The sequence below is a fragment of the Giraffa tippelskirchi genome, chromosome X, assembly GCF_054371585.1.
Source record: "Giraffa tippelskirchi isolate mGirTip1 chromosome X, T2T-mGirTip1v1.2.pri, whole genome shotgun sequence".
NCBI classification, from domain to species: domain Eukaryota; kingdom Metazoa; phylum Chordata; class Mammalia; order Artiodactyla; family Giraffidae; genus Giraffa; species Giraffa tippelskirchi.
The window spans coordinates 21,031,078-21,058,925 of NC_137289.1; the positions used below are offsets into that span (position 1 = coordinate 21,031,078).

Here is a 27,848-nt window from a genome sequence, read left to right on the forward strand (position 1 = left end):
CTGAGACATACTAATGATCAAGAAATGTTAGCTATTACTATATATAAATTAAAAATTAAGGTTGCTTATTCTCAAGTATGTATAATATATTCTCAGTTGGAAGGCTACTTTTAGTGGAGTCAGATTTATGCCACCTCAAAATAAAAACTCTATAAAATGTCTCTGATGCTAGAAAGAAATAAACCTGATTAAAATGACATAAGAAATAAGCCCAAGAAATACATGAAGACAGGAGGATCCCTATGTTGCAACAGAGATCTGAAAGCTATACTTTAGAAAGATGAGGTCTAATCCAATGTATAGACTTGACACCGGAATTAGTACCATGAGAACTCAGAGCAGGGTAGAAGGACAGCAGATGTAACAAAGCTGGGAACAGAAGCCAGTGTTACTTATTCACCTAGAAACTGTGTAAATTGTTTGGTCAACCTGTAAAAACACGATGTAGTTTCCCTCAAAAACACAATTTAGAAGAAGAGAATGAAGCTACAATTCCTTTCCAAGATACGAGTTTGAGGGCAAGACATCACTGATGATCAATTGAAAGGTCATGCTTATTATTATTTAGTAAACTTTTAATTGACAGTTCAGAGAAAATAACATTTATGTTTGTGTCCTCCTTGAGCCAGAGGACATTGCTTCTTGTTCAAAATCTGCTGATTAGCTGGCATATACAAATCTCAAATCGCCAAGTTACAGCTGTTGCTTTTTTAGGACATAAACAAAGAGTCCTTACCTATGTGACTAAAAGCAGACCAAAGTACTAGGTTTGATGGAATGTTAAAAGTATGGCTGTTAACTGTCCCCTGCATAATAACTCCTGACAGCCATTTCCTGCTTGGCAGCATAGGGGGAGGGTGCTGGAGAGTGTGGATGATTGATTTGTCATCTTGACTCATCATTATACCTGAATGATCCCTTCTGCCTACCTGCCCTGAACAAGCAACACTTTCTTTCATTATGGAGACAGTGTCAGTATCTAGTTCTAAGGGGAAGGTCATGATTTCGTTTTGTTGGATTCAAGAAATGTGAGTTTTTGAGTCAACAGAACAAGTAACATTTGTATATGGTGCCTTCCAGCATATAAAGCATATTTTCATACATGACTTTATTTAATTCCTATAATAGGTATATGAGGTAAGTCATAGCTATTTTTGCTTCTGCTGTGAGAACACTGAGTTTCTAGGGTAAAGAGACTTGTCCCAAACCTCATAGCTGTTAAGTGATGAACATTTCAACATTGATTCCAACTTCTAGGCTCTTGACATCCCACCCTAATTTTCATTAACACTATCTCCATCTACCAGGGTTCCTGGTCTATAATCCTTGTGTCTGACTTTTCCTTCAAACCCTTTCTTCTACTAGTCATGAGCTGCTATTAATTTTACCTCCACAGTGCTTCTCAAATCTATCCACTATTGAAATTCCTATCCCCACTTCTATGGCCCTAGCCCAAGCCACCATTGCTTTCTATCTGGATTATTGCAGTAGTCTCCTAACCGGTCTGATAGTGATTTTCTGCTCTGTCCTACATATTGCTGCTAAAGTGGGCTGTTTAACAGGGAGATAGATGGGGGAAGGAATAGTTAAGGAGTTTGGGACGGACATGTACACACTGCTATATTTAAAATGGATAACCAACAAGGATCTACTGTAGAGCACAGGGAACTCTGTTCAATGTCGTGTGGCAGCCTGGATGGGAGGGGAGTTTGGGCGAGAATGGGTACATGTATATGTGTGGCTGAATCCTTTTGCTGTACACCTGAAACCATCACAGCATTGTTAATCTGCTATACTCCAATATGAAATAAAAAGTCTCTAAAAAATAAGATAAAGTGGAATGGACTATTTAAAAGTGTCAATCTGAATATGACACTCATTTGATCAAAACTCATCAATGACTCCTCACCTTCACAATAAAATCCAAATTCCTTAGTTTGGCCCTGCCTCATCCTTTTCCTCCTCTCCTTTTCATATATCCTATGCTCTGGCTAGAACTAGCTCTCTCCTCCTTCTTCTCCTCTTTGAATCTCTCATGACCTTTCTTATTTCTGGGTTTTTCATTTTATTGGAAAAATCTCTTCCTCTTGTTGCCTACTTTATTATGTGGGAAGAGCCTGTAACAAATGTCTCCAGTGACATTTTCTAACCCTGACATAGTCCTTCTGTTCCCCTTCATATAAACTCCTATTATGGCATTTAACAACTTTAGTAATCATTGATTTACATGTTCATTTGACCCACTGGACTCTGAGATAAGGGCCAAAGACTTGTCCTGTGAAACATATACCCAGCTTTTTTGCTTTCCACAGTGTTTGGAACATAGTAGGGAGTAAAAAAAATGTTTTTTACATGAAACTCATAATCAATGATTAATTATCTACCATATGCACAACTCTATGACAGATGGGAAGGTACTAGGTCCAAGCCTTACTGAAAAGAGGAGAATTACACAATTCATTTTGCCAAGGAGCAACATAAGACATTTTATAATTGAGATATTATGTGGCACTGACTAAAAGTCCCCAGCAGTTTAGAAGAAGATTTGAAACTAGGGAGGCACCCCTTTCCTGTAGAAATGATGATGACTTATGAAGGGCCAATAGCAATTGCATATTTGCCATCTGGCAACTGTCACAGTACTCACTGTAAATCAGATTTAATAAACCCAAGTCCTTTTAGAGATGAAGGTGTTTTGTGTTATTTAAGGAGAAATATCATCCCCTGGGAGACTGACTCAAGGAAAGTACTCAGAAACGGCAACTAAATTCCTCCAAGTGTTAGGAGGCAGAATTTTAACCTGTCTGGGATGTGACATGGTTGGAATACCTTCTTTAAGGCAATTCAGATTCATTCTTTTCATTGAAGAGAAGAAAGCACATTTGCTTTTCATTTAATCAGTCAAAGTTTGAATAAATCAGGGTGGACATTTGGTGTTGCCCATTGGGCACCCCTTCCTAGGTTAGCATGCCAAGTCTCCACTTACACTCAAACAGAAAGTGATGCCAGTGGTTTTCCTGTTTATGGCTTGCACCCTCTGTAATACTCTGGCATAGACTGCGTAAATGTTTCCCTCCATTACCAGTTAGCTAACTGCGGAGCCTCATGTCTTCCCTCAAGAGTGATCTTGAACAGCCCCCAACCACCATTGCATAGAGTTGGAAATTGTTGTTTCCATTGGTAAATGTGGGGCCTTAAGTGTTTTCCCAGTAAAATTGAAGTAAATCCAAATTTTCTTTAAAACATGTGCATTGTGGAGCTCTAAATGAGAGATGTTATTCAAGAAAACCAAATCAATAAGTTTCATTGAGTATTCGATATTTGTAAAGCCCTGTGCTTATTGCTGTGTTGGACATGTGGATGCATAGACCAGATTCCTTGCCCTTAAGTTGTTTAGTTAGGTGGTCGAGGGACCCCTTAGCTAGGTCATGAATGGGAAGAAGAGGCGAAGTTGACCCTTACTTGTTATGTTATGAAGTTATTAATTGAGGCAGGTAAGGAGCAACGGCTGCACTTTGCTGGAGCAGCCATGAAGAGATACCCCATGTCCAAGGTAAGAGAAACCCAAGTAAGATGGTAGGTGTTGCGAGCGGGCATCACAGGGCAGACAACACTGAAACTATAATCACAGAAAACTAGCTGATCTGATCACACGGACCACAGCCTTGTCTATCTCAATGAAACTAAGCCATGCCGTGTGGGGCCACCCAAGACGGATGGGTCATGGTGGAGAGGTCTGACAGAATGTGGTCCACTGGAGAAGGGCATGGCAAACCACTTCAGTATTCTTGCCTCGAGAACCCCATGAACAGTATGAAAAGGCAAAAAGATAGGACACTGAAAGATGAACTCCCTAGGTCGGTAGGTGCCCAGTATGCTACTGGAGATCAGTGGAGAAATAACTCCAAAAAGAATGATGGGATGGAGCCAAAGCAAAAACAATACCCAGCTGTGGAAGTGACTGGTGATAGAAGCAAAGTCCGATGCTGTAAAGAGCAATATTGCATAGGAACCTGGAATGTTAGGTCCATGAATCAAGGCAAACTGGAAGTGGTCAAACAGGAGATGGCAAGAGTGAATGTCGACATTCCAGGAAATCAGCGAACTAAGATGGACTGGAATGGGTAAATTTAACTCAGATGACCATTATATCTACTACTGTGGGCAAGAATCCCTTAGAAGAAATGGAGTAGCCATCATGGTCAACAAAAGAGTCCAAAATGCAGTACTTGGATGCAATCTCAAAAAGGACAGAATGATCTCTGTTCGTTTCCAAGGCAAACCATTCAATATCACAGTAATCCAAGTCTATGCCCCGACCAGTAATGCCGAAGAAGCTGAAATTGAACGGTTCTATGAAGACCTACAAGACCTTTTAGAACTAATACCCAAAAAAGATGTCCTTTTCATTATAGGGGACTGGAATGCAAAAGTAGGAAGTCAGGAAACACCTGGCGTAACAGGCAAATTTGGCCTTCGAGTACAGAATGAAGCAGAGCAAAGGCTAATAGAGTTTTGCTAAGAGAACGCACTGGTCATAGCAAACACCCTCTTCCAACAACACAAGAGAAGACTCTACACATGGACATCACCAGATGGTCAACACCAAAATCAAGTTGATTATATTCTTTGCAGCCAAAGATGGAGAAGCTCTATACAGTCAGCAAAAACAAGACCGGGAGCAGACTGTGGCTCAGATCATGAACTCCTTATTGCCAAATTCAGACTTAAATTGAAGAAAGTAGGGAAAACCACTAGACCATTCAGGTATAACCTAAATCAAATCCTTTATGATTATACAGTGGAAGTGAGAAATAGATTTAAGGGACTAGATCTGATAGACAGAGTGCCTGATGAACTATGGACAGAGGTTCATGACATTGTACAGGAGACACGGATCAAGACCATCCCCATGGAAAAGAAATGCAAAAAAGCAAAATGGCTATCTTAGGAGGCCTTACAAATAGCTGGGAAAAGAAGAGAAGCGAAAAGCAAAGAAGAAAAGGGAAGATATTCCCATCTGAATGCAGAATTCCAAAGAACAGCAAGGAGAGATAAGAAAGCCTTCCTCAGCGATCAATGCAAAGAAATAGAGGAAAACAACAGAATGGGAAAGACTAGAGATCTCTTCAAGAAAATTAGAGATACCAAGGGAACATTTCATGCAGAGATGGGCTCAATAAAGGACAGAAATGGTATGGACCTAACAGAAGCAGAAGACATTAAGAAGAGGTGGCAAGAATACACAGAAGAACTGTACAAAAAAGATCTTCATGACCCAGATAATCACGATGGTGTGATCACTCACCTAGAGCCAGACATCCTGGAATGTGAAGTCAAGTGGGCCTTAGAAATCATCACTATGAGCAAAGCTAGTGGAGGTGATGGAATTCCAGTTGAGCTATTTCAAATCCTGAAAGATGATGCTGTGAAAGTGCTGCACTCGATATGCCAGCAAATCTGGAAAACTCAGCAGTGGCCACAGGACTGGAAAAGGTCAGTTTTCATTCCAATCCCAAAGAAAGGCAATGCCAAAGAATGCACAAACTACCGCACTATAGCACTCATCTCACACGCTAGTCAAGTAATGCTCAAAATTCTCCAAGCCAGGCTTCAGCAATACATGAACCGTGAACTTCCAGATGTTCAAGCTGGTTTTAGAAAAGGCAGAGGAACCAGAGATCAAGTTGCCAACATCCTCTGGATCATTGAAAAAGCAAGAGAGTTCCAGAAAAAACATCTATTTCTGCTTTATTGACTATGCCAAAGCCTTTGACTGTGTGGATCACAATAAATTGTGGAAAATTCTGAAAGAGATGGGAATACCAGACCATCTGACCTGTCTCTTGAGAAACCTGTATGCAGGTCAGGAAGCAACAGTTATAACTGGACATGGAACAACAGACTGGTTCCAAACAGGAAAAGGAGTACGTCAAGGCTGTTTATTGTCACCCTGCTTATTCAACTTATATGCAGAGTACATCATGAGAAACGCTAGGCTGGAGGAAGCACAAGCTGGAATCAAGATTGCCGGGAGAAATATCAATAACCTCAGATATGCAGATGACACCACCCTTATGGCAGAAAGTGAAGAAGAACTAAAGAGCCTTTTGATGAAAGTGAAAGAGGAGAGTGAAAAAGTTGACTTAAAGCTCAACGTTCAGAAAACTAAGATCATGGCATCTGGTCCCATCACTTCATGGGAAATAGATGGGGAAACAGTGGAAACAGTGTCAGACTTTATTTTTTGGGGCTCCAAAATCACTGCTGATGGTGATTGCAGCCATGAAATTAAAAGACGCTTACTCCTTGGAAGGAAGGTTATGACCAACCTGGATAGCATATTTAAAAGCAGAGACATTACTTTGCCAACAAACGTCCATCTAGTCAAGGCTATGGTTTTTCCAGTGGTCATGTATGGATGTGAGAGTTGGACGGTGAAGAAAGCTGAGCACCGAAGAATTGATGCTTTTGAACTGTGGTGTTGGAGAAGACTCTTGAGAGTCCCTTGGACTGCAAGGAGATCCAACCATTCCACCCTAAAGGAGATCAGTCCTGGATGTTCATTGGAAGGACTGATGTTGAAGCTGAAACTCCAGTACTTTGGCCACCTCATGCGAAGAGTTCACTCATTGGAAAAGACCCTAATGCTGGGTAGGATTGGGGGCAGGAGGAGATAGGGACGACAGAGGATGAGATGGTTGGATGGCATCACCGACTCGATGGACATGGGTTTGGATAAACTCCGGGAGTTGGTGATGGACAGGGAGGCCTGGCGTGCTGTGATTCATGGGGTCACAAAGAGTCGGACACGACTGAGTGACTGAACTGAACTGAACTCAAAGAAAACTTACAGAGCAGACAAGCTATGATAGGACAATGTAGGCCAGGGGGAAGAGATTGGCTAAAGAATTAAGTAAGGAAAAAGGAAAATTCAAAGTGAGGATCCTAGACGCATGATGGTGAGTAATGCCAGGCAGAGTCTCCTAAGACAGAAAAGTACATGGGACAGTTCATGGAGAGAGCAAGGCCTGTCTTGTGGGCTGGATGAAGTAGGAGGTAAAAAGCAAAATTCATAGAGCAGAGTAGTCAGTGTGCCAACTGTGTTGGTGATGAAGGCAGAGACTGCATACATAGAAGTGGGTTCTACCAGAAGCAAATAGGTTCCATATAGGGCTCAAACAAAACAGAGCCCTATAGACCTCCAGAAACCAGAATGAGAACCAAAGATAATAGCTCTACCCTGGACTGGTAAGTGGAAGTAAAGTGAAGCAGCCTGAATCCCATCACATTATGAAAAGGCCTATGGATTAGAGAAAATGCCAGGTGATGGATCTGAATAGAATCCACCTGTGCCTTATATCTGTTCAAAGTAAGCCATGTGAACTGTACCTGGGAGAAACTTTACTGGTATAAAGTATAGAGCTTGGAATGTCTTTATATTGGAGGGAGCCTGAGTTATAAATTACTTGTGCTGGTCCTCAGTGGATAAGATGAGCAGAGGAATAGTACTGGAAAACCTGGACAGTCTGGAGAAAATGGAGAACTTACAACTCCGAGTAAAGAAATCTCCAGCCCCATTACACAGGGTATCTTAAGAATATGAGCTATGTCAAAGTGGGGGAAGCATGCCTGAGATTCTAAAATTCCCACCACTAGATTCTATCTTTCATGGCCTTGAGGCAACAGGGCTTTTTCACTGAACTAAAATATTGTAAGCTTGAAGTTGTTGTTGTTCAGTCACTAAGTTGTGTCCCACTCTTTGTGACCCCATGGACTGCAGCACGCCAGGCTTCCCTGTCCTTCACTATCTCCTGGAGTTTGCTCAGATTCATGTCCCTTCAGTCAGTGATGCTATCTAATCATCTCATCCTCATACCTTGGAGGGATAACCTTTAGCTGATTCATTCGTTTTGTCTCCATTCTTTCAACAAACATCGAGGGCCTGATACAATGCTAGGAGTACACATATTTATAAAACCTAATCCCCCCTTCCAAGAAGCTCACAGTGCTTAGGGCCTTGTGTGAGGATGGTACAGGGAAATTCGTTTCATGAAGAGGTTCCATGGGATGAGGTTACATGAGAAAGTGGGAGTGGGGGTGGGGAAGGGAGAGAGACAGAAAGAATGTGCAGGCAGCTAGTAAACATTCAGGGCCTGGAGCTCCGCGGGGGTTAAAAACCAAAGCGTCTGGGGAGGAAGGAAAGGATCAAAGCAGAAGATAGGCCGGGATGGGAGGATGGTAAATTCTGTGGATGGAAGACAGATAACAAAGCCTGTTAAGAAGAGAGAGAACCAAGCCAAAACTGAAACTAGAAGAAACTAAGTTTTCTGAGTCTAAGTTTTTGATGGATAGAATGTCTGTTATTTCAATATAATGCCTCTAGAGTGTGTGTGTGCATGTGAGAAAGAGAGAGAGACAGACAGACAGACAAGGAGACACAGACCGAGAGAGAACTTGAGATTCTGTCAAACCTTTTAACCATTGGTACAGGGTGGAGACTATAACCACTAAAACAAAAGCAACTAGACTAGTGAGCCTAAACTGAACTTGAAAAAAGAGGAAGTGAGGAAAGTTTGTTTGTGAGCTCTGGTGGCAGGAAATCCTGTGACTAACCTTATTTCACACATCTCAGATTATTCAAAGGGATCTGAACTTTCTTAAGATCAGTAACTTAAAATGGAAGGGACTGTCTCAGAGGCTCTGATGTCTGAGAAGAGCTGACCCCTTGCTAAGCAAAGTAATCCAATTTAAGTTGCCCTTCACTGTGTGAAGAGAGGCTTCAGGGAACATGCCTCCCTGGTCTTTCCAATCAATAGTGCAATGCAGCATTAACAAATGGAATTCAGCTCTATTGGAAAAAACGCCAATATATTGGAAACAAAATCAACAGGTTACCCTCTTTTTACTTGTAGAAATATTTTTCTAGGGCTGAAATCAACCACCATGTATGTGCTCTAATAATTTTCAGTAGCACTGGTGGAAGTTTAGACTGTGATGAGAGCTGCAGGAAGGTTGAAGAGTTGGTGAGGAGGGGAAAGGCTGATGGTCAGGGTGAGGCAATTACAAAACAACAAGCATCCAGGCAAGTGACGACATGTCCTCCTGCAAGGGCACACTAATAGGAAGGAGCCCCTCTGCTGGGCTGGGCCATTAGCAGGGAGAGTAAGGGTTCCAACCACCTGGAGCTTTCATTTCTAGCTGAAGGTGCAAGTAGCAAGTACTTCTTGCTAAAGTAGCAAGAAGGGGGTCTCAGGCTTATCTTTCATCAGCCACAAGTGAAAATGTACCTCAGGCAAACACTGAAGCCCTTGGCTATTTTGTATTCCAGAACAGTACATAAAACACACTCAGTTTTCAGAGTGTGACACTCAGAAGACAATAAAAAAATGAAAGTGTGCAAATTGTTGACAGTATATGCTGAGGGCTGCCACGGATCAGGCCAACTGCATTTTCTAAATCCAGTGGCACCCTTGTTACAATACATCATATTACTGCTCTCCCCTTGGAGTCCCCAGGACTCTCACCAAGAGTCTAGTCCCCCTTTCAAACAGCATCAAGTATCCAGAGGAGCACAAACCATGTCAATACTCATCTTCCCAACCTCCTGTCCAGGCTCTGTACCTCTGTGGGGGATATGCCTGTCTCTACAGGCAGCTGAGCCTTAGTAAAGGTCAGAATCCTATTTACAGGCCTGACTTTCCATTTCACTCATGGACTGATGAGAGCAGGGTTCTTTCTGTGCTGTCTGAAATCGTTTGGGGGAACCTGCTGTGTTCAAAGAACTCAAACAAAAGGCAGGATGAATAAATAAGTTAGATATTTGCAGGCACATGCTGGAAACCAGGCCTCTGGCTGACAGACATACTGGTGGACACCTCTCGGGGCCCTCTGCCTCCTGATTAGGTTCACACTGGCCAGCCACCAGATCTGAGGGGCCGGGTCAAGGTTGGAGACCCCAGTAGGCTGAAGTGAGTACTCCCGGCTGGTCTGGAGAGCACACCTGGAGGCTGGGGCTGGAATTACATCTGCACCTGATTCAGGCAGGGTTCAGGAATCTGAGACAACAGCCAGGCAGAAGCCAAGACATGGGGGAGGGAGATATCCCAGACCAAGGGGAAACTTCCAGCAAAGGGGCTGGAAGGCACGGAGCACTTCTGACAACAGGGAGCATCTTTTGGCAGTGCCCAGAAATTTAGAAACCTGAGGATCTAGAAATCAAGCTCCAGGACCTAGGAGAACACATTGAAAATTGTCCAGGGCTTCGAAGGTGACGGGGCGGAGGAGGGGTGGGGGAGTGTTAGAGGGCCGGGAGATCAAAGACAGAGCTTCTCATCACTGACTTCAGAGGGAAGAAACCAGTGGCCTCAAATCCTGGCGACTGGGTTGATTATAGTTTTAAACTTAGGCAAGGGCCTTGGGCCTGGAAACCAGTAAGGAAACTTGGGACTCAATTCAGTCCATTTATTGAAAGCCTACTATGTGCAAGGCCCTCTGCTAGGTTCTGAATCAGGAATGTGACAATTTGGAACTCAATAGCCACATCAAAAGTGTAAACTGTGCCCAAATTGATAGTGTCAAAAAGCCAAGTATAGGGCTTCCCTGGTGGTGCAGAGGATAAGAATCTGCCTGCCAATACAGGAGATATGGGTTCGATCCCTGATCTGGGAAGATCCCCCAGGCTGCAGAGCAACTAAACCCCTGTGCCACAATGATTGACCCTGCGCTCTTGAGCCCAGGAGCCACAACTACTGAGCCCTATACTGCAACTACTGAGCCCGTGCGTCCTAGAGCCTGTGCTCCACAACAAGAGAAACCACCACAATGAGAAGCCCGTGCACCATAGCTAGAGATTAGTCCTGTTCACCATAGAGAGAAAAGCCCGCACAGCAATGCAGACCAAGCACAGCCAAAAAAGTAAATATAATATTGACTTTTAAAAAAGCCCAGTATATGGAATGTACAGACCTGATTTGGCATGTGATGTGCTTTTGACTCATTGAATTGACATTGACATTGAATATGGCAACTATAATTTATGATTCCCAGATCAGACACATGACCTAAGGATTTTGTCTCATGACTGAATTTATTTACATAAAGTTGTTATAAATTATTCTAAGGTTGAAACATTAAATCACATTTAGTTCTGCATTTTACAATTGATCATTATTTAAAGTAATAAACACATGAAGAGAAATATAATAGACTGCAATAAAAATGTGTATGAGTGAGAAGCAAAGAGGTAAATTAGAAAATGCTAACACTTTGGAATAGAAAAACATGATTTCAGATCCTGTCTGTACCATTTACTAGCTTCTGACCTTGGAAGCATTACTCAACCTTTCTGTGCCTCATTTTTCTCATGGGTAAAATGGGAATAAAAAATAATACCTATAAGAATTATTGTGAGGATTAAATGAGATAATGTACATAAAACATTTAGCAAACTGTCTATATGTAGGTACTCAAAAATGACGGTTTTTATTTTTGTTGTTGATTTTGTCATTCAGCTATTGTTGAAACAGTTACAATGTTGTTCCACTTATACTTTCTTTTTAAATGTATGTAGCTTGTTTCAGAAATATTTATCCTTAATATTTAAAAAAAAATTTTCAAACAAATCATGTCAAGCATTTTTGCATTCATTTGGATTATTCAGAGAAAGTTTATGTTTTTAGTAATTATGGATGGCTTTTTCTAATCCCCTTAATTTGCCAATATTTGAAAATCACCCTTGATCCCACTATTCCCACTTCCTAGTAAAATGAAGATTTTCCACATTTCTTACATTTAGAAGATTAATATTCTCAAGAGGAAATCATTTAAGTACATTATACTATATCAGATCTATAGTTACTTTCTCTATATCCCATTTGGCTGATGAGTACTCAATAGGATATGACATAAGATCCAAAGGTTCATTATATAAATTATTGTAGCATAAAATAGCAAAAACACTTTGGGAAAGAGTCTGCCTCATCAGACCCTGAGACAAGGAATTGAATGAAAATGGTTTGTTTGCAACCAAACATTTTGCAGGCAACAGTTGTAAGGGAATGGGATAGTTGTAAAAAAAAAAAAAAGAAAGGCAGTCAATAAAGAGTATGCTGTTGATTAGCAATATTGTTAGTTTCAGGTGTACAGTGAAGTGAATCTACAATACAGTGAAGTGAATTTACAATATTGTGTTAGTTTCAGGAATACAATGATATCTGAATACGTATACATATATCTTCTTTTCAGATTATTTTCCCATATAGATTATTATCAAATATTGTAAATCAACTATACATCAATAAATTTTTTTAAAAAAAGAATATGCTATTAAGCTAGCTAACATAGTGGTGGACTAACACTTAATCATATAGGGAACCTCTGGAAAATGGTGCAACACATTTACCTCAGAATTATCCCACCCAAGAGGTAAGGGAGCTGAAGTATTTATACACCAACTTATGGGCTACATCTTACCTCTCCTGGAATTCACTGACATTTTTTAAATTGTTGCACGTATAGGCAGCATAGAGATCTATAGTTCTGGGAAAAGAGCCCTCAAGCAGTCATGCAGATACTGGCAGTTGGAACTCAGCGCAAACACATGAAAAGGACCAAGGGACATAGGAGGAGCTCTACCAACACCTGTTTATCAAGGGACACTCACAGCTCAAATAGACTTTTATTCCATGAGATGCAAGGCTGCTGGGCTAAGGTTTGGTCTAAGCTCTGACTCTGATTCTGGCTATTTTACTCTGTTGCCTTAATCTTTTAATCTGCTTCCCACTGACTAATGTGTATTTTCTTGCTACCAGAGTAAAAATCTAACAACTGAGGATGAAAGGACTCCAACTGAGTGAGAGACAAGGGAGAGAAAGAGAATAGAGCTGATATCTGCCTAATCTCACGGAAGCAAGCGATTGCCTGGAGAGGAGATCCCAGGAGAGAGGCAGACTCTTGAACTCCCAAGACAAAGACAATGTCCCAAAATGTGAGGATTCTATTGCTATGCTACTCTTCTTCAGCATGGATGGCAGGTACTGGGAGAAGGGAGAAGTTGGTCAACATTTATTAGGATTTGTCTTCCTAGGGTCTAGGTGGGTGGCTTTCACACTGCACTCCTGGGTATAGTAGACATTTGCCACAGTCTGGCTTTTAGCACCCTCTCGATAGTTCTCTAGCCTCCTCTTGAGGAATTTCTCATTGTGTGTGGTCCCAGTAGGGAGCAGTGTTTACCTTTCATTGTAGTATCCCAAGGGCCAGAACCTTGCTCTTCACAGCTCTTTGGAGCCATGGGGGGCAGACATGTAACTGTCAGAAAAGTCCTAGAGTTATTTAGTACAACTATGGAAGACTTGGGGCATATGATAGCAACTGAAGTGAAATCAGAAGTTGAAAGAAGCTTCTTTACTTCCATGGATTTTATAAGTAGAATGTTTCAGAGTTAAACTGTAAGGGTCATCTGGACAGTTTCATCACACTGGGAAAAGAAATGGTGGTGGTGGTGGTGATGGCTGCTAGTTACTGGGCCACACACCTCACATAAGTGATATTTATCTTTACCAATTCTGTGGTCTAAGTGCTATTATTACCTCTCCATTTTTCAGAAAATGGAAACTGAGTCTGGGGAAAATTATGTAACTTGCCAAAGATCATAGAGTGGCATGTGGGGTTTAATTCCAGTTCTGTCTGACTCCAGAGCTGGAGCTCTTTACTGTCATGCTGGGCTGCTACTGCCCGTAGCCAGGAATTCAAATACGTAGTTGGAATGGACTTTGCTGAAACATGAACACAAAGTAGAGAGGAGGGCACCATTAAATTAGCTGACCGCAGAGTGTGACCTGGGAAGGGAGGCTGTTGTGATCAAATCATATGGTCATGATTCAAATGAAATGGGAGGTGCTGAGTGATTTGAGGTTGCAGGGAGGGTGAAGAACCAGTTAAGTGACTACAAGGAGTGATGGAGACAGTATGGAAGACTATGTGATTAGAGACGGAGAGCACTGTTTCAATACTAGTGTGTGCTGTTCTGTGATTTATGTGGATTTAAAAGAGCTAGCTTCTCTCTCAGGAGAAGGCCATGGCACCCCACTCCAGTACTCTTGCCTGGAAAATCCCATGGACGGAGGAGCCTGGTAGGCTGCAGTCCATGCAGTCGCAAAGAGTCGGACATGACTGAGGGACTTCACTTTCACTTTTCACTTTCATGCATTGGAGAAGGAAATGGCAACCCACTCCAGTGTTCTTGCCTGGACAATCCCAGGGACAGGGGAGCCTGTTGGGCTGCCGTCTATGGGGTCGCACAGAGTTGGACACGACTGAAGTGACTTAGCAGCAGCAGCAGCAGCTTCTCTATCTACTGCTATTATCTTCTTCAATATTCTGTTGATTTCCTGATTTTATAAAACCCACTGGAATCTTGACCTCATAGCTTTGTTCTCCTCCTAGTTACTCACATACAATTTACACTATGCTTAAATCTCTGCTTTTACACACCCTCATAATTATGAGTTCCTGGTAATTCTGATAATGATTTGGAGTATGTGTGTGTACGTGTGTGTGGTGTTTGTTTGCATACACGTGTCCATGCTTGCTTGCATAGTATGTTCCACTTTATTTCTCTTTCATTTCATATAATCTCTTTGATAGGGAAGTTCCATCCAAGAATGCTCAGTTCAAATATATAAGATATTGCATGCTTGAGGAGCCCGAATAATGATGATTTACATATTTCAAACATAAAAAGTGAGCTTAAGATTCCTCTTTTGTCTAAGAATTTCTAAGGGTTTAGAGGAGCTAATTTTGAGTGTGCAATGAGAATATGAGAATTATAGCTTTATGCTGGGTTGTGCAAGTGCGTGTGTGTGGATGCACACACTCATGCATGAGTACATGTGTGTATGCTTCTGCCCACCCCTGTGCTTTGCTGTGATTGAAACATCACAGAGTAATCACCAGCACAACACTGGCAGATACCCTGAGGGCTACTAGTAGCGTGATATTCTCAGAGCTGTGAAAAAGAAACTTGAGAAATCATATTGAAAAGAATCTTTTTTTAATCTCCTTAGGCCTTAGGGGTTATAATAATAGGGACAGATATAAAATTCACGTAGGTGTCTAACCTCGGCATAAATTGAAGAGGAGAGACTCAGGACTCCTCCCTCACACATACTCCTTACAAACACTTCCTAGGATCTCTTGTTTACATTAGTTGTTGGGGAAATGTGTTTTCAAATGAGGACAGGGAGGGTTGGAGAACGAGTGTGTGTTCAGGTGTCTTAACAGCTGTGTGAGGGACATACTTGTTTGTGGAAGTCAGTTGTTTGCCAAGGTCCAAGACCCCTACTTATATTTAACTGTACCTCCCATCTACACTGTGGTAAGACTCCAGACTGATGAGAGTGAGCCTTACAGGCTTGCAGACTGGCTAAACCCCAAATCAGAGGTTCATTATTGTCGAAAGAAACCATAGGGTTTATCCAAATTACTGAGACAAGGGTCATGATGGGGACCGAATCCAATTTTTGATTTCAGGAACTTTGTGATGAGAAGGGTAAGCTGCCAGCAGTCTTAATTACATAAGGACAGGAAGGCCTCCTGGGATGAATGGTGAAGGCTCTCAGCACAGCAGGATTAAAAATGTCTACAAAGAAGGGGAGACAAAGACTGTTGCAACAAGGGGGGTTGACAGGAAATCACTTGAAAGTAGGAAAGAAGAGAGTTCTTCGGGCTTTTTCCTGTGACACTGGCTTTGAAGCATTGAGAAATGCACTAATGGGACTCTGGAAGGTGACCCTCACGTGCTGTCTGGCCTGATCCTTCAGACCTTATTGTACAGCAAAGAACAAAACCCAGAGTAGTCAGGATACCTTGCCTCACACACAATCGTATGTGTTGGAGAACAGATCAGGTTAGGCTGATCAAGAGAGTGTTACTGAAGAAGGTATGGTACATATGTACAGTGGATATCACTCTGCCATCTGCAGCAACATGGGTGGACCTAGAGATTGTCATACTGAATGAAGAAAGTTAAAAAAGGAGAAATATCATATGACACCTGTTATATGAAGACTCTAAAAAGAAATGATGCAAATGAACTTATTTACAAAATAGAAACAGACTCACAGACTTAGAGGATGAACTTATGGTTGTCAGGTGGGAGAAGGAGGGGGGAAGAGGTAGGGAGTTTGGTGTACATACATGTACACACTGCTATATCGTAAATGGATAACCAACAAGAACCTACTGTATAGCACAGGGACCTCTGTTCAATGTTATGTGCCAGCCTGGATAGGAGGGGAGTTTGAGGGAGAATAGGTATATGTATACGTAAGACTGAGTCACTTTGCTGTTCACCTGAAACTATCACAACATTGTTAATCAACTATACTCCAATATAAAAAGAAATTTATGAAAGTTTTTCAAAAAAAGACTGTTACTGAAAGGAAAATATGCTCCACATTGGGGACTCCTGTAGCGGTTGTGGTGGTAGCAGCAGCGGCAATGGAGTTGTGACAATTGCATCAACAGAGTGCTGGGAACAGTTAATGGTCTGCCACTAAAGGAGATCAGTCCTGGGTGTTCGTTGGAAGGACTGATGTTGAAGGTGAAACTCCAATACTTTGGCCACCTGGTGCAAAGAATTGACTCATTGGAAAAGACCCTAATGCTGGGAAGGATTGGGGGCAGGAGGAGAAGGGGACGACAGAGGATGAGATGGTTGGATGGCATCACCGACTCGATGGACATGGGTTTGGATAAACTCCGGGAGTTGGTGATGGACAGGGAGGCCTGGCATGCTGCAATTCATGGGGTTGCAAAGAGTTGGACACGACTAAGCAACTGGACTGAACTGAACTAATATTAAAAGCAATCAAACTGCTTCTTGAGGCTTACTGTGTGTCAGACCACTTTCATACTTTATAATAATCCCATGCAGTAGGTACTAGCTCATCTCCACCTTACACAGGAGAAAATGGAGTCAGATAGGGTATCTGGCACAGGGTCATGTTACTGTTGAGTGGCAGCCCAAATGCAAAGATTTTAACTTCAAACCCCATGCTTTTAATCACTGAGCTATAAGGTCACAAGAGTTACCAAAAAGAACATGCACTGTCTGGTACTAGCCTTGGAGTTCCAGATCATTTCTGATTGGAAACTCGAAGCTGAGCTCAATGAAAGGCTGCTGTGACCCACAGAATAAAGGCAACATGATTGGATCCTCCCTTTCTCTGGGATCGACTTTGCCCACGTGGGAACTGAGGCCAGCGCAGAGCAGAGGTTCTCACCAGGGCTCCTACTGCCCTCTAGAAGAGGTTTTGAAAGTTTGCTGGGACAGGTTTGTCTTCTTACATATTTCTGCCCAAATCTTTACATATAGAAATAAATATTGTTTTAGAATAAATAATTTCCCCCCTTTTCCCTCTTTTTATCACAAGATGTTATTTTTTTATTTTTTTTATTAAATTAGTTCATCTATTTTTTAACTTTACAATATGGTATTGGTTTTGCCATACATTGACATGAATCCGCCATGGGTGTACATGTTTTCCCCTTCCAGAACCCCCCCTCCCACCTCCCTCCCCATCCCATCCCTCCACATCATCCCGGTGCACCAGCCCCAAGCACCCTGTATCATGCATCGAACCTGGACTGGCGATTCGTTTCACGTATGATAATTTACATGCTTCAGTGGCATTCTCCCATATCATCCCGCCCTCGCCCTCTTCCATAGAGTCTGTAGATGGGTTGAATCACCTATGTTTTCCACTTCAGGATAATGGGAGGAGTAAATTTTTTTTTCTTATTAGAAAGAAGCATTAGGTTAAGAACCACTGTTGTGGATGGTTTATAATGGTCCCCCCAGTTGTAATAGTCTATGTTCAAAATCAGTGTTGGGGCAAGTTAAGTCATGGAATGCCCAATATCAGTAGTATTGAGATGACCTGACAGCGAAGACCTGCCTCCCTGATATAGACGTACCTGGATTGCCTACACCTAGGGCACCTTGCTCATATCGTTCTCTTGCCACCATCTGAGGTCACAGAAGTTGCTCCATGAAAGATCACATAGCTTTGAACTTTGGCCTCTTTGTTTTTCTGTCCAGTATAAGCCTGTGGCTACATCACAAGGCTACACGGAGGACAATCTTCTTTGCTGCTCTGGGCCAAAGAGTCAGTCTAACAGAGGAAATCCATTAAAACACGTGACAAGTGGGTCTCCTGAATCCTCTCAGTGTAGCTCAGGTCGCACTGATTAGGTTCAGACCATAGATTTTCTGTGTTACTCGCTCCACTCCTCTCACCCATAATGGTGGGCCGTTCCTTACTCCTCATTTACGGGACTCTCCATCCTTTCAGCCCCAGCCATAATCCTTGAGTTTCAGTCTGACTGCTCACTGGGCAGGCCACTAAACTTGACCCCTCAGTTGTGTCATTCCAAGGCTTCTGCTAGCATCTCTTCACAGGTCCCTTTTAGCCTGCCACAGTCACCTACAAAGCCACTTCATCTCTGAAGGCCTTTCTGAACTACCCCTAGCTCGCTGCTTCCCCCCAGTCCTTCCAGCCTGATCCAGTGAATCAAGATGTGACCTCTGTTTCTCTGCACAGCATGTTTTCTCTCTGGCCTGGTCTCCACTGAGTTCAGTCATCTTATCTCCATCATCCTCTGAAGCGGGGGGCTTCTTAGTTGTCTTATGGGTGATGAACTTGTTATTCAGGAAGTTTCACAAGAATAGGGGTATATCCGTGATATTCACTGTCATATAACCCTAACCTGCTAGCACAGATCCTGACACCGAGGGGGCACTCAATAAATGTATTTCAAGTCACCAACTGACTGTGAAGTCCATATGTGCACTTCCCATTAAAGGTAACGGGCAGGGGGTGATTTTCCCTGGCAGTCCAGGGGTTAAGACTTAGCGTTTCCTCTGCATGGGTTTGATATCTGGTCGAGGAACTAAGACTCTGCATGCCATGCAGCGCGGCCAAAAAGTAAAAATAAAAAAATTTAAAGTTTTTTTTAAAAAGGTAATAGGGACCATGGCCTCTGCCTGGTCCCCAAATAACTATTGAATTTAGGATTTTCTATAAGGAGCCAAGGATACTGATCAGCACTGGGACCTAGTCTGGTTCCCAAAAGGAGCCTAAAAATCTCATGGCCTAAATCCACAAAATTTTTGTCCTGCATCCATTTCTAGAAAGTTCCACCCTTCTAAGGAATAGTTCGGTAAGGCCCACACCAAGCATTTTCAAGAAACAACTTGACTTGGTGGAGTCGGTGAGAAGGGTCACTCCTCCACTTCCACTCCTATCTCTCCCAGGCTGGGAGTGAAGGCCAGCTTAGACGTTCACTGCCCCAGTCTTTTAGGGCTTCCCACAGCTTGAAATTCAGTTTCAATAGGACTCTGTAGTTAAAATTTGGGTCAAGCCACACAGTGTCTTTTCCCCCTCAGAAAATGGGAAAATAAGACTGGCCTATGTGTCACACATGGAAAGTATTCATCATGATGCTGTGAAAAACTATTTCCAAAGGTTGTCCAGGCTCTGCCATCATTTCCACTCTGCCCCAGTGGCTGAGGAGGGTGACACGCGCCCTCTGAAGGGAACAGCAAGCTTTCCTCCTGCCCAGGGCCCTGCTGGGATTGGTGGCATCCCCCTCACTCTGCTCCCTTGGAGCATACCTACAGGAAAATTAGGGAAACCAGTGGCCTTGGGCAAGATAATTCGTGCTCTGGGCCTCAACTTCTCCATTTTTAAAATAAAAGAAGTGGACCTATTGAGGTCACAGCTCCTTCAAAGAGACAATCTTGAGAACATATGAGCTTTGAAACAGATAAAAGCAGATTTCATTCACATTTCTGCTACTTGGTGACTCTGCAACCCTGAGCAAATCAATTAACATCTCAGCCTCGGTTTCCTTATTTGTAAATTAGAGATCGAATGTATTTCGGTAAATGAGAGAGCATGAAAGAAAACACCTAGCACAGGGCTTCTTGTTGTTGTTAGTCACTCAGTTGTGTCTGACTCTTTTGCGACCCCTTTGGACTGTAGCCCACCAGGCTCCTCAGTCCATGGGATTCTCCGGGCAAGAATACTGAAGTGGGTTGCCATTCCCTTCTCCAGGGGATCTTCCCGACCCCAGGGATCGAACCTGTGTCTCCTGTGTCTCCTGCATTGGCAGGCAGGTTCTTTACCACTGAGCCACAAGGGAAGCCCAGCACAGTGCCAGAACGCAGCAATTACTAGTTTCCTCCTCATCTCCTTTCCTTCTTTTGTCCCTTCTCTGGCCATAAATTACTGTCAATGGAATGTTTGGAGCAAGCATGGTCCAAACAGGGAATTGCACCTCCCTGTGCAGTGTCTAGACACTTAGAGTAAGGCTGCTTCTATTCGCGGTGAAAAGTGAAGAGGGAAATACATGTCCCAGATCATAAGGAGATTGTCTTCTGGGAGCATCTGGTCATGGACCCTGAAGCATTAGCAGGATTCCTATCTCACTAAATATGCTTTCTCAGATACAGTATAATATATCCTCCTTTTAGGTGATCAAACCATAAGGTTAGAATTTGCTCTTTCAATCACTGGCATATATAAATTTGGGAGATTAGGATTCACTTTATTGACTGAAAGTGAGCAGAGTCTCCTTTAAATCCATTTCAAGAATTTTGATTCCTGGACTGATCCAACTAGGAAGTAGAAAGTGAGCGTCAGCAAATATGCTCACATAGTCTCATTACCCATGGAATGTACATTCTTGTTGCTTAGAGTAGATTATGAATGCCTTAAAAAAACAGGGCCTTTTTCTATGGATTTTAGTAATTCCCCACGGTATGTGCTTTGGTGCTTTTGCTATAGATAGGATGCATATATTCTCTGTTTAATTTCTGGCTATGGGGTAGTATAATTTAATGGTTAAGAAGGCAGTTCTAGAATCAGATCTTCTGAGCTGTCTGATCTTAGCCAAGTTATTAATAATTAACTTTGCCTGGTTCCCTTCATCTCTAACATAGAAATGATAATAGTACCTGCCTCATACAGTTGCTATGGGAATTAAATGAGATAATGTGTATGAATCACTGAAAACAGTGCATAGCATAAAGCAATCACTCAGTAAATGTTAGGTTACATTAGGACTATAACTAGCATCAGATCAGCATCATTATTATTATGAGGGCCCTTTGTGAGGGTATAGCTAATTCACCATTTATTAGACTCCAGCCTGTTTTCTAAAGTGGAGTTGTGGGGAAATGCTTTACAACCTTTATTTGCAACAAAATTTTTAGCAATGAAATAAAAGTTTGCCCCCAATTTTGTTTTCATAGCTAGAATGAGGCTTGTAGTAAATCTTGGCCTAGTTGGACTGTTGTCCCTACCTCTCTAATCTACAAAATCCACAAAAGCCGTTCAGCATATATTTCTGAATGAGCACTTGCTGTGTTTCAGGAAGATGTGTATTTTTCTACTTCATCATATAGTTGTATCATGTGTGCATGCATGCTCAGTCGTGTCCGACTCTTTGTGAACCCATGGACTGTAACCCACCAGACTCCTCTGTCCATGGAATTTTCCAGGCAAGAATACTGGAATGGGTTGCCATTTCCTCCTCAAGGGGATTTTCCCAACCCAGGGATTGAATCCACGTCCCCTGCAGCTCCTGCATTGGCAGGCAGATTCTTTACCACTGCACCACCTGGGAAGTCCCATACAGTTGTACAGTTTTGCAGTATATGGTTCTACTGCCCATCACATTAAATAATCAGTTTTGTTTTGAACAATGTAAGCGTCTCTCTTGGGGTTTGAGATAACTAATAAATACCTCTATGCTTTCTTTCTGAGGTTAGAACCAATGTGGGGGGAGAGAGAGAGAGAGAGAGAGCCAAAGGTCAGGTAAATGACAATCAAAACAGTTGACTTTGCTTCTCCTATGTTGATGAGAGAACCTAGCTTAGGTTTGGGGACCTCACCAAGGCTACCTTCCTTGCTTTTAATTGAGACAGTCCCTCACTTTCCTATGGGAAAGTGAAGCAATACCAGAAAGGGCTTTCCTGTGCAGGCAGGCAGATCACAAAGGAGAAGAGAAGAGGATGCCAAGGCAGAGATTCCCAGGTTATTCATCCATGCTCGCCAATTAATTATATCCCTTCTCTGACACGGATCATTGAGCAAGAAGTGAGGAAAGAGGCCAGGAGTGGTTAAGGAATCTCCTCATGTGGAGCCCTGAAGGGTGGGAGATTATGTCCACCCAACTTTTCCTAGTGTTTTGTCATCTTAGCCACTAAGCATATGGCCAACCAGGGATAGAGCTCCCTCCTCTGGGAAAGGAGATCAGTGACTTACTCTGATTCTCTGACTTACGAAGCCACTTTCCCAATACCACTTCTTACTGGGGGTGTTTTACTGAGATTAATGGTGGGTAACGTTGATGTTTTTGCTTCTGGAAAAGATTAAGAACTGTACATTAATTATATTAATATGGAGCCTGAAACCTGGGTGAACATGGCTGAAGAAATACACAACCCTGGGGAGTTATCTCACATTCTGTTCATGGCAATGAACCTTAAGCAAGCCCTAACTGCTGCTGACACTCAGAGTACATTTCCCTAGTGCACTCATTCTCCCATTCTCCTAGACAGCTTTTTCATACCAGTTCCCCTTTCCTCAAACTCCAACATCTTCTTTCCCACTCTCACTCTCAGCTGATGGTCTTGGTTGTTATTCTACTGGGGAAATAGAAGCACTCGTGAGAGATTTTTTTTATAAGCTCACATCACTAGATTTACCCCCGTACTGGCATCCGTGTCCACTGTACTCTAACAGGCTTCTTTCCTATTACTTTGGATGAACTGCCCCTGCTCGTAGCAAAGGCTCTCTTTCTAAACCAGAGTCAATGCCCTGTCTGTGATTTAGGGACATTATTCCAACAAATTTTCATGCTCCCGTGTCATCATTTTTCTGTCTTTACTGAGTTTTCCCATACTCAAACAGTTCTCCTATCCTAAAAACATAGCACAACAAAACCCCTCAAAATCCTCTCTCCGCTTCCTCCCTCTATGTACTCTCTCTCTCCCTCTGTCTTTCTCTCTCCTGTTTACAGAAAAGCTACTTGCAAGAGTTTTCTATATTCTGTGTCTCCAATTCCTCTCCTCCTATTCACTCATGAACCCACTCTAATCACTCTTTTGCCTGTGTTCCTCCATCAAAACTGTCTTTATCAAATCCATCTATGACTTCATTATTGCCAAATCCAATGATTGATTCCTGGTTCTCATGTTATTTGTCTTGTTGGCAGCATTTGACATAATTTATTATTTTCTCCTCCTTGAACTCTCTCTTCACTTGACTTTCAGGACACCATATTCTACCTCTGTGGCTGTTCTGTCTCAAACATCTTTGCTATCTTCACCTTATCTTCCTGACCCCTAAACACTGGAGTATCACAGGGCTCAATCTTGGGGCCTCTTCTCTTTAATAAGTGCTCCACTCATGCTGAGAACTCTTACATTTATAACTTCAACTGGGAACTCCACACTCATATATCCAACCACTTACTAGATCTCTCCACTTGGATGTATAGTTGACAGCTCTAACTCAAGATGTCAGAACTCCTGATCTACTCCCCTAAAAACTCCTTTTCCTAGTCTTCTCTCAATAATAGCTACTCCATTCTTACAGCTGTTTAGGTCCTTGGTACCTTGAAGTTATCCTTGAATCCTGTGTTTCTTTCACAATCTTAAAAACAAAGAGGGTTCATCAGCAAACCTTATTGGCTCTACCTTCAAAAGGTATCCACAATCCAGCCTCTTCTTACCACCTCTACAACTCTTTCTCTAGTGGAAGGCACCACTATTTCTTTCCTGCATTACTGCCATAGCCTATTAGCTGCTCTATATGCCTTCTCTCTTGCCCCTAGAGTTTATTTCCTGATAGTAGCCAAAGTTATCTTGTTAAAACTTAAGTGATGTCGTTCACTCCTCTGCTCAAACGGCTTTCCATCACCCTCAGAGTAAATGACAAAGAAAGGCAAAGCCATCTCTCTACTTCAAGGCCTGCACGATCTGGTTCCCTGTTACTTCTCTGCCTTCATTTCCTGCTGCTCCTCTCTTTGCTCACTCCTCTCCAACCACATAGGACACAATGCTGTTCCTCAGACTCCCAAGGCCTTACCTCAGGGCCTTTACACTTATTATTCCTTCCGCTTGAGCCATTCTTCTCTCAGTTATCTTCATGGCTTGCTTTCGCAACTCCTTCAGATCTTTGCTCAAGTATCACTTGCTCCCTGATCACCCTGTTGAAAATGCAACCACTTTCCCCCCATTATTTGCTTCTGCTGAGCACTGATTACAGTCTGACTCACTGTATATTTTACGCATTTGTCTTATTAACGTTCTGTCTCCTCTTCCCAAAATCTAAGTTACTCGACGTGGGGCAGGATAGTAGATACTTAATAAATATATGGTTTATGAGTGAACTCAAGGCTTAAAACCTTGGGAATTCAACCTCTGATCAAGATGGAGTAAAGGGATTCAGATTTACCCTCCTCCTTGAAACAAGTAAAAGGCCACACAAAATATGTAAAATCATTGTTTTCAGCATACATAGTTTCAGGCAACAAAGGACAGAGATCCCTGAGATACGGGAAACAAGTGAAGTTAGCCATATGATAGCCCTAACTCAACACCCTGAGAAAGATTCCAGATGGTGCAAGAAGGAGGAACACAGCCAGAGCCTGACAGGCTCCCTGAATTAAGGAAATGGAGCTTAGAGTCCTGGGAGACCAAGATGGTAGAGCAGAATACTGGAGATGGCAGAGCTGGAGAGGGAGAGAGAACCATGGAGACCTTCAGAGGATCTCACCCATGTATTCAGAGGTATTCCTATCAGCACATGCATATTTGAAAAGTAACCGAGGTCAAGGAAAGAACCACTTGAAAGGATTAGAAGTAACAATGCTTGGTGCTCGCACAGGGCCAGGATAGTGCCTGTTCCCAACCAGTTAGACTGGAAAACTTCATAATTCACAGGTCATTGCGTAGAGTACTCAAAAGGGTCTTGCCTCTACAGTGGAAAAGAGTTAGCTGTAGACTAAACACTGCTGTGAACCTGCCCAACAAATCATAAAAGCAAGACCCAAAAGGATGAAACTGTTCCCAAGTAACTTAACAGTGTCCCAGAACAAAGTTCAAGAATATTTATAGGAATACAAAAATATACAGCACCCAACAAGGTAAAATTCACAATGTCTGGCATCCAATCAAATATTACCAGGTGTGCAAAGAAGCAAGAAAATTCAACCTACACTGAGGGAAAAATCCATCAATCAAAATCAACTCAGAACTGACACTATAAGAAATGTTAAAGAATTTTCTTCAGGCAGAAGGGGAAATGATACCAGATGGAAATATGGGTCTTTACAAAGGAATGAAGAGTACCCTAAAGGTAACTATATGGATAAATACTCAAGAATTTTTATTTTTTTATTATTGAAACTCTTTAAAAGATATTTGGTGGTTTAAATGAAATAATAACAATGTGAAATGGGTTGGATAACATATGTAGAAGTGAAATGGATAACAGTAACACAAAAGCCAGAAGAGGATAAATGAAAATTCAAATAGAAGAAATTTCCCATGATGGTATTAACTATGGTACTACTTTTACCTAAGATTTTGAAGATTACAGGCTTTGGATGTTTTTCTGCAATAATGGAGTATGCTCCAAGTGTTCCATCTCTAATTTCTTCTGAAAGGTTCAGCCAAGTTTATAACAGCTGAATTTCCTCAAGTTTTTCCTCCTTTGCTTTTCTATGTGCTGGATCCTTTCTTTTACTTTTTATTTGTGTTTTGACTTAGAATTTTTTTAGCATACTCTTCTAGGTTCTTCCTGTGAGATCTCCCTTAGTGAGATATATGGAACATAAATTATGGTTCTTCCAAAAGCATACACTGTTCAGAGAAATATTGTCCACTTTTATCTCCTTAAATTGCATAGTCCCACTTGGGAGACATTTTCCCATCAAAACCAAGCTCTGTCACTACCCTTGACTGGATACCCTGGTTCCTCCTTGGCTTTGCCTTTCCTTAGAGCCATAGTCCATAAATTTCACTAGCATGTTTCTTTAGGATACAGACGGTTACTTCTTCTTATCTACAAAACCTCTGTCATCCTGAAATTTATACAGCAGTTCCTGGGATATTTGATGCTGATCCTCCTTGTCTTTTCTTCTCAAGTCAGCCCAGATTTTTTCAAATCGCTTCCTACAATTGCCTTTCTCTTCAATGGTGTCTCACAATTCTTTAATGATTGTCATGCAAGTCTCTAGTTGCAAGTTGCTGCAGCACTAACAACACACATTGTAGCCATGATAGAATTTATCAGGAATATAACTTACATGCAAAGGAGTAGCAGAACCCGCAGGACCCCCTGTATCACATAACTATGGAATATCTATTGCACTGAAAGATGTGCCCGAGTACACAAGAGCTGGCAGACACTAGTAGAGGACACTCTCCTGTCATGGGGCTCCCTGGATCAGGAATTATTTTTGAGGAACCTTTGAGGCTTAACTAACTTTTTAAGTTGTAAAATTAGGTTATTGATTTCAGATCTTTCTCTTTTTTTAATGTAGGCATTTCACGGTGACATTTCACGGTGATAGGTTTCCCTCTGAGCACTGCTCTCACTGCCTTTCATAAGTTTTGGTATGTTGTCTTTTTGTTTTCAGTTGCTTCAAGAAATTTTCTAATTTTCCTTGTGATTTATTCTTTGACTGATTGGGTGTTTAAGAATATATGGTTTTATTTTCACATATTTGAAAAATTTCCAATATTCCTTCTTCTATTGATTTCTAGTTTTATTCCATTGTGATTGAGGAAGATGCTTTGTATTTAAAACTCATCAAAGCCTCTTCTGGGTCTGGATCAAAATGGCAGAGTAGGAAGCTCATGAGCTCACTTCCTCCCATAGACACACCAAAACTATATCAGTGTATAGAACAACTATCTCTGAGAGTGACCTGAAGACTAGCAGAACAGATTTCAACAACTTAGAATACAAAGGCCATATTGATATGGCTAGGAGGAGAAGAGATGGAGACTATTCAGAACCCACATCTGTGGTGTGATGACCAAAAAGTAGGAGGGATATCATAGCTGCAGAAGTCCCCCTGCAGAATGAGGGATCCAAGTCCCACATCATGCTCCCTAGGTGGCGCTGAGCCCCTGTAACATCTGGCTTTGAAAACGACTGAGGCTTATGTCTGGAGGGTTAGAGGGCTGTGGGAAACTGAGCTCTTGAATGACTTGCTCACAAACTCATTTGTTATGAGTCCCAGCGCAGAGGAAGCAGTTTGAAAAGCATCTGGATCATATGAGAAGATTCGTTGACTAATTTTAGGGTATGTGCCAGAGGGGCAGGGATCTGGTGCAACTTTCTCTGGGGATAGAAATGCTGGTGGTTAAAACTAATAAATGAATTCAGTGAAGTTTCAGAATACAAAATAAATATACAGAAATATGTTGCATTTCTATATACTAATAATGCACCATCAAAAAGAGAATTTAAAAAAAAATTCCATTTATAATTGCATCAAAAGAATAAAATAAATTTAACCAAGGAAGCGAACAACTTGTACTCTAAAAACTGTAAGACATTGATGAAAGAAACTGAAAATGACAGAAAAAATAGAAATATACACTGTGTTCATGGATTGGAAGAATTAATGTTAAAATGTCCATACTATCCAAAGCAATTTATAGACTTAATGCAATCCCTGTCAAAATACCAATGACATTTTTCACACAACTGGAACAAATAATTCTAGTATTTGTATGGAACCACAGAAAAGCACAGATA

At 41.9% G+C, this 27,848-nt stretch overlaps 1 pseudogene across 1 annotated transcript in view; it reads left to right on the forward strand.

The window, feature by feature from the left end:
• The first annotated feature begins 12,812 nt into the window (after positions 1 to 12,812).
• The window catches only part of LOC145536974 (mRNA turnover protein 4 homolog pseudogene), a 43,661-nt pseudogene continuing 28,625 nt past the window's right edge, over positions 12,813 to 27,848 (forward strand). The window contains exon 1 of the transcript XR_014076108.1: positions 12,813 to 13,034. The product of XR_014076108.1 is annotated as an mRNA turnover protein 4 homolog pseudogene (transcript). The remainder of the gene's footprint in view (positions 13,035 to 27,848) is intronic.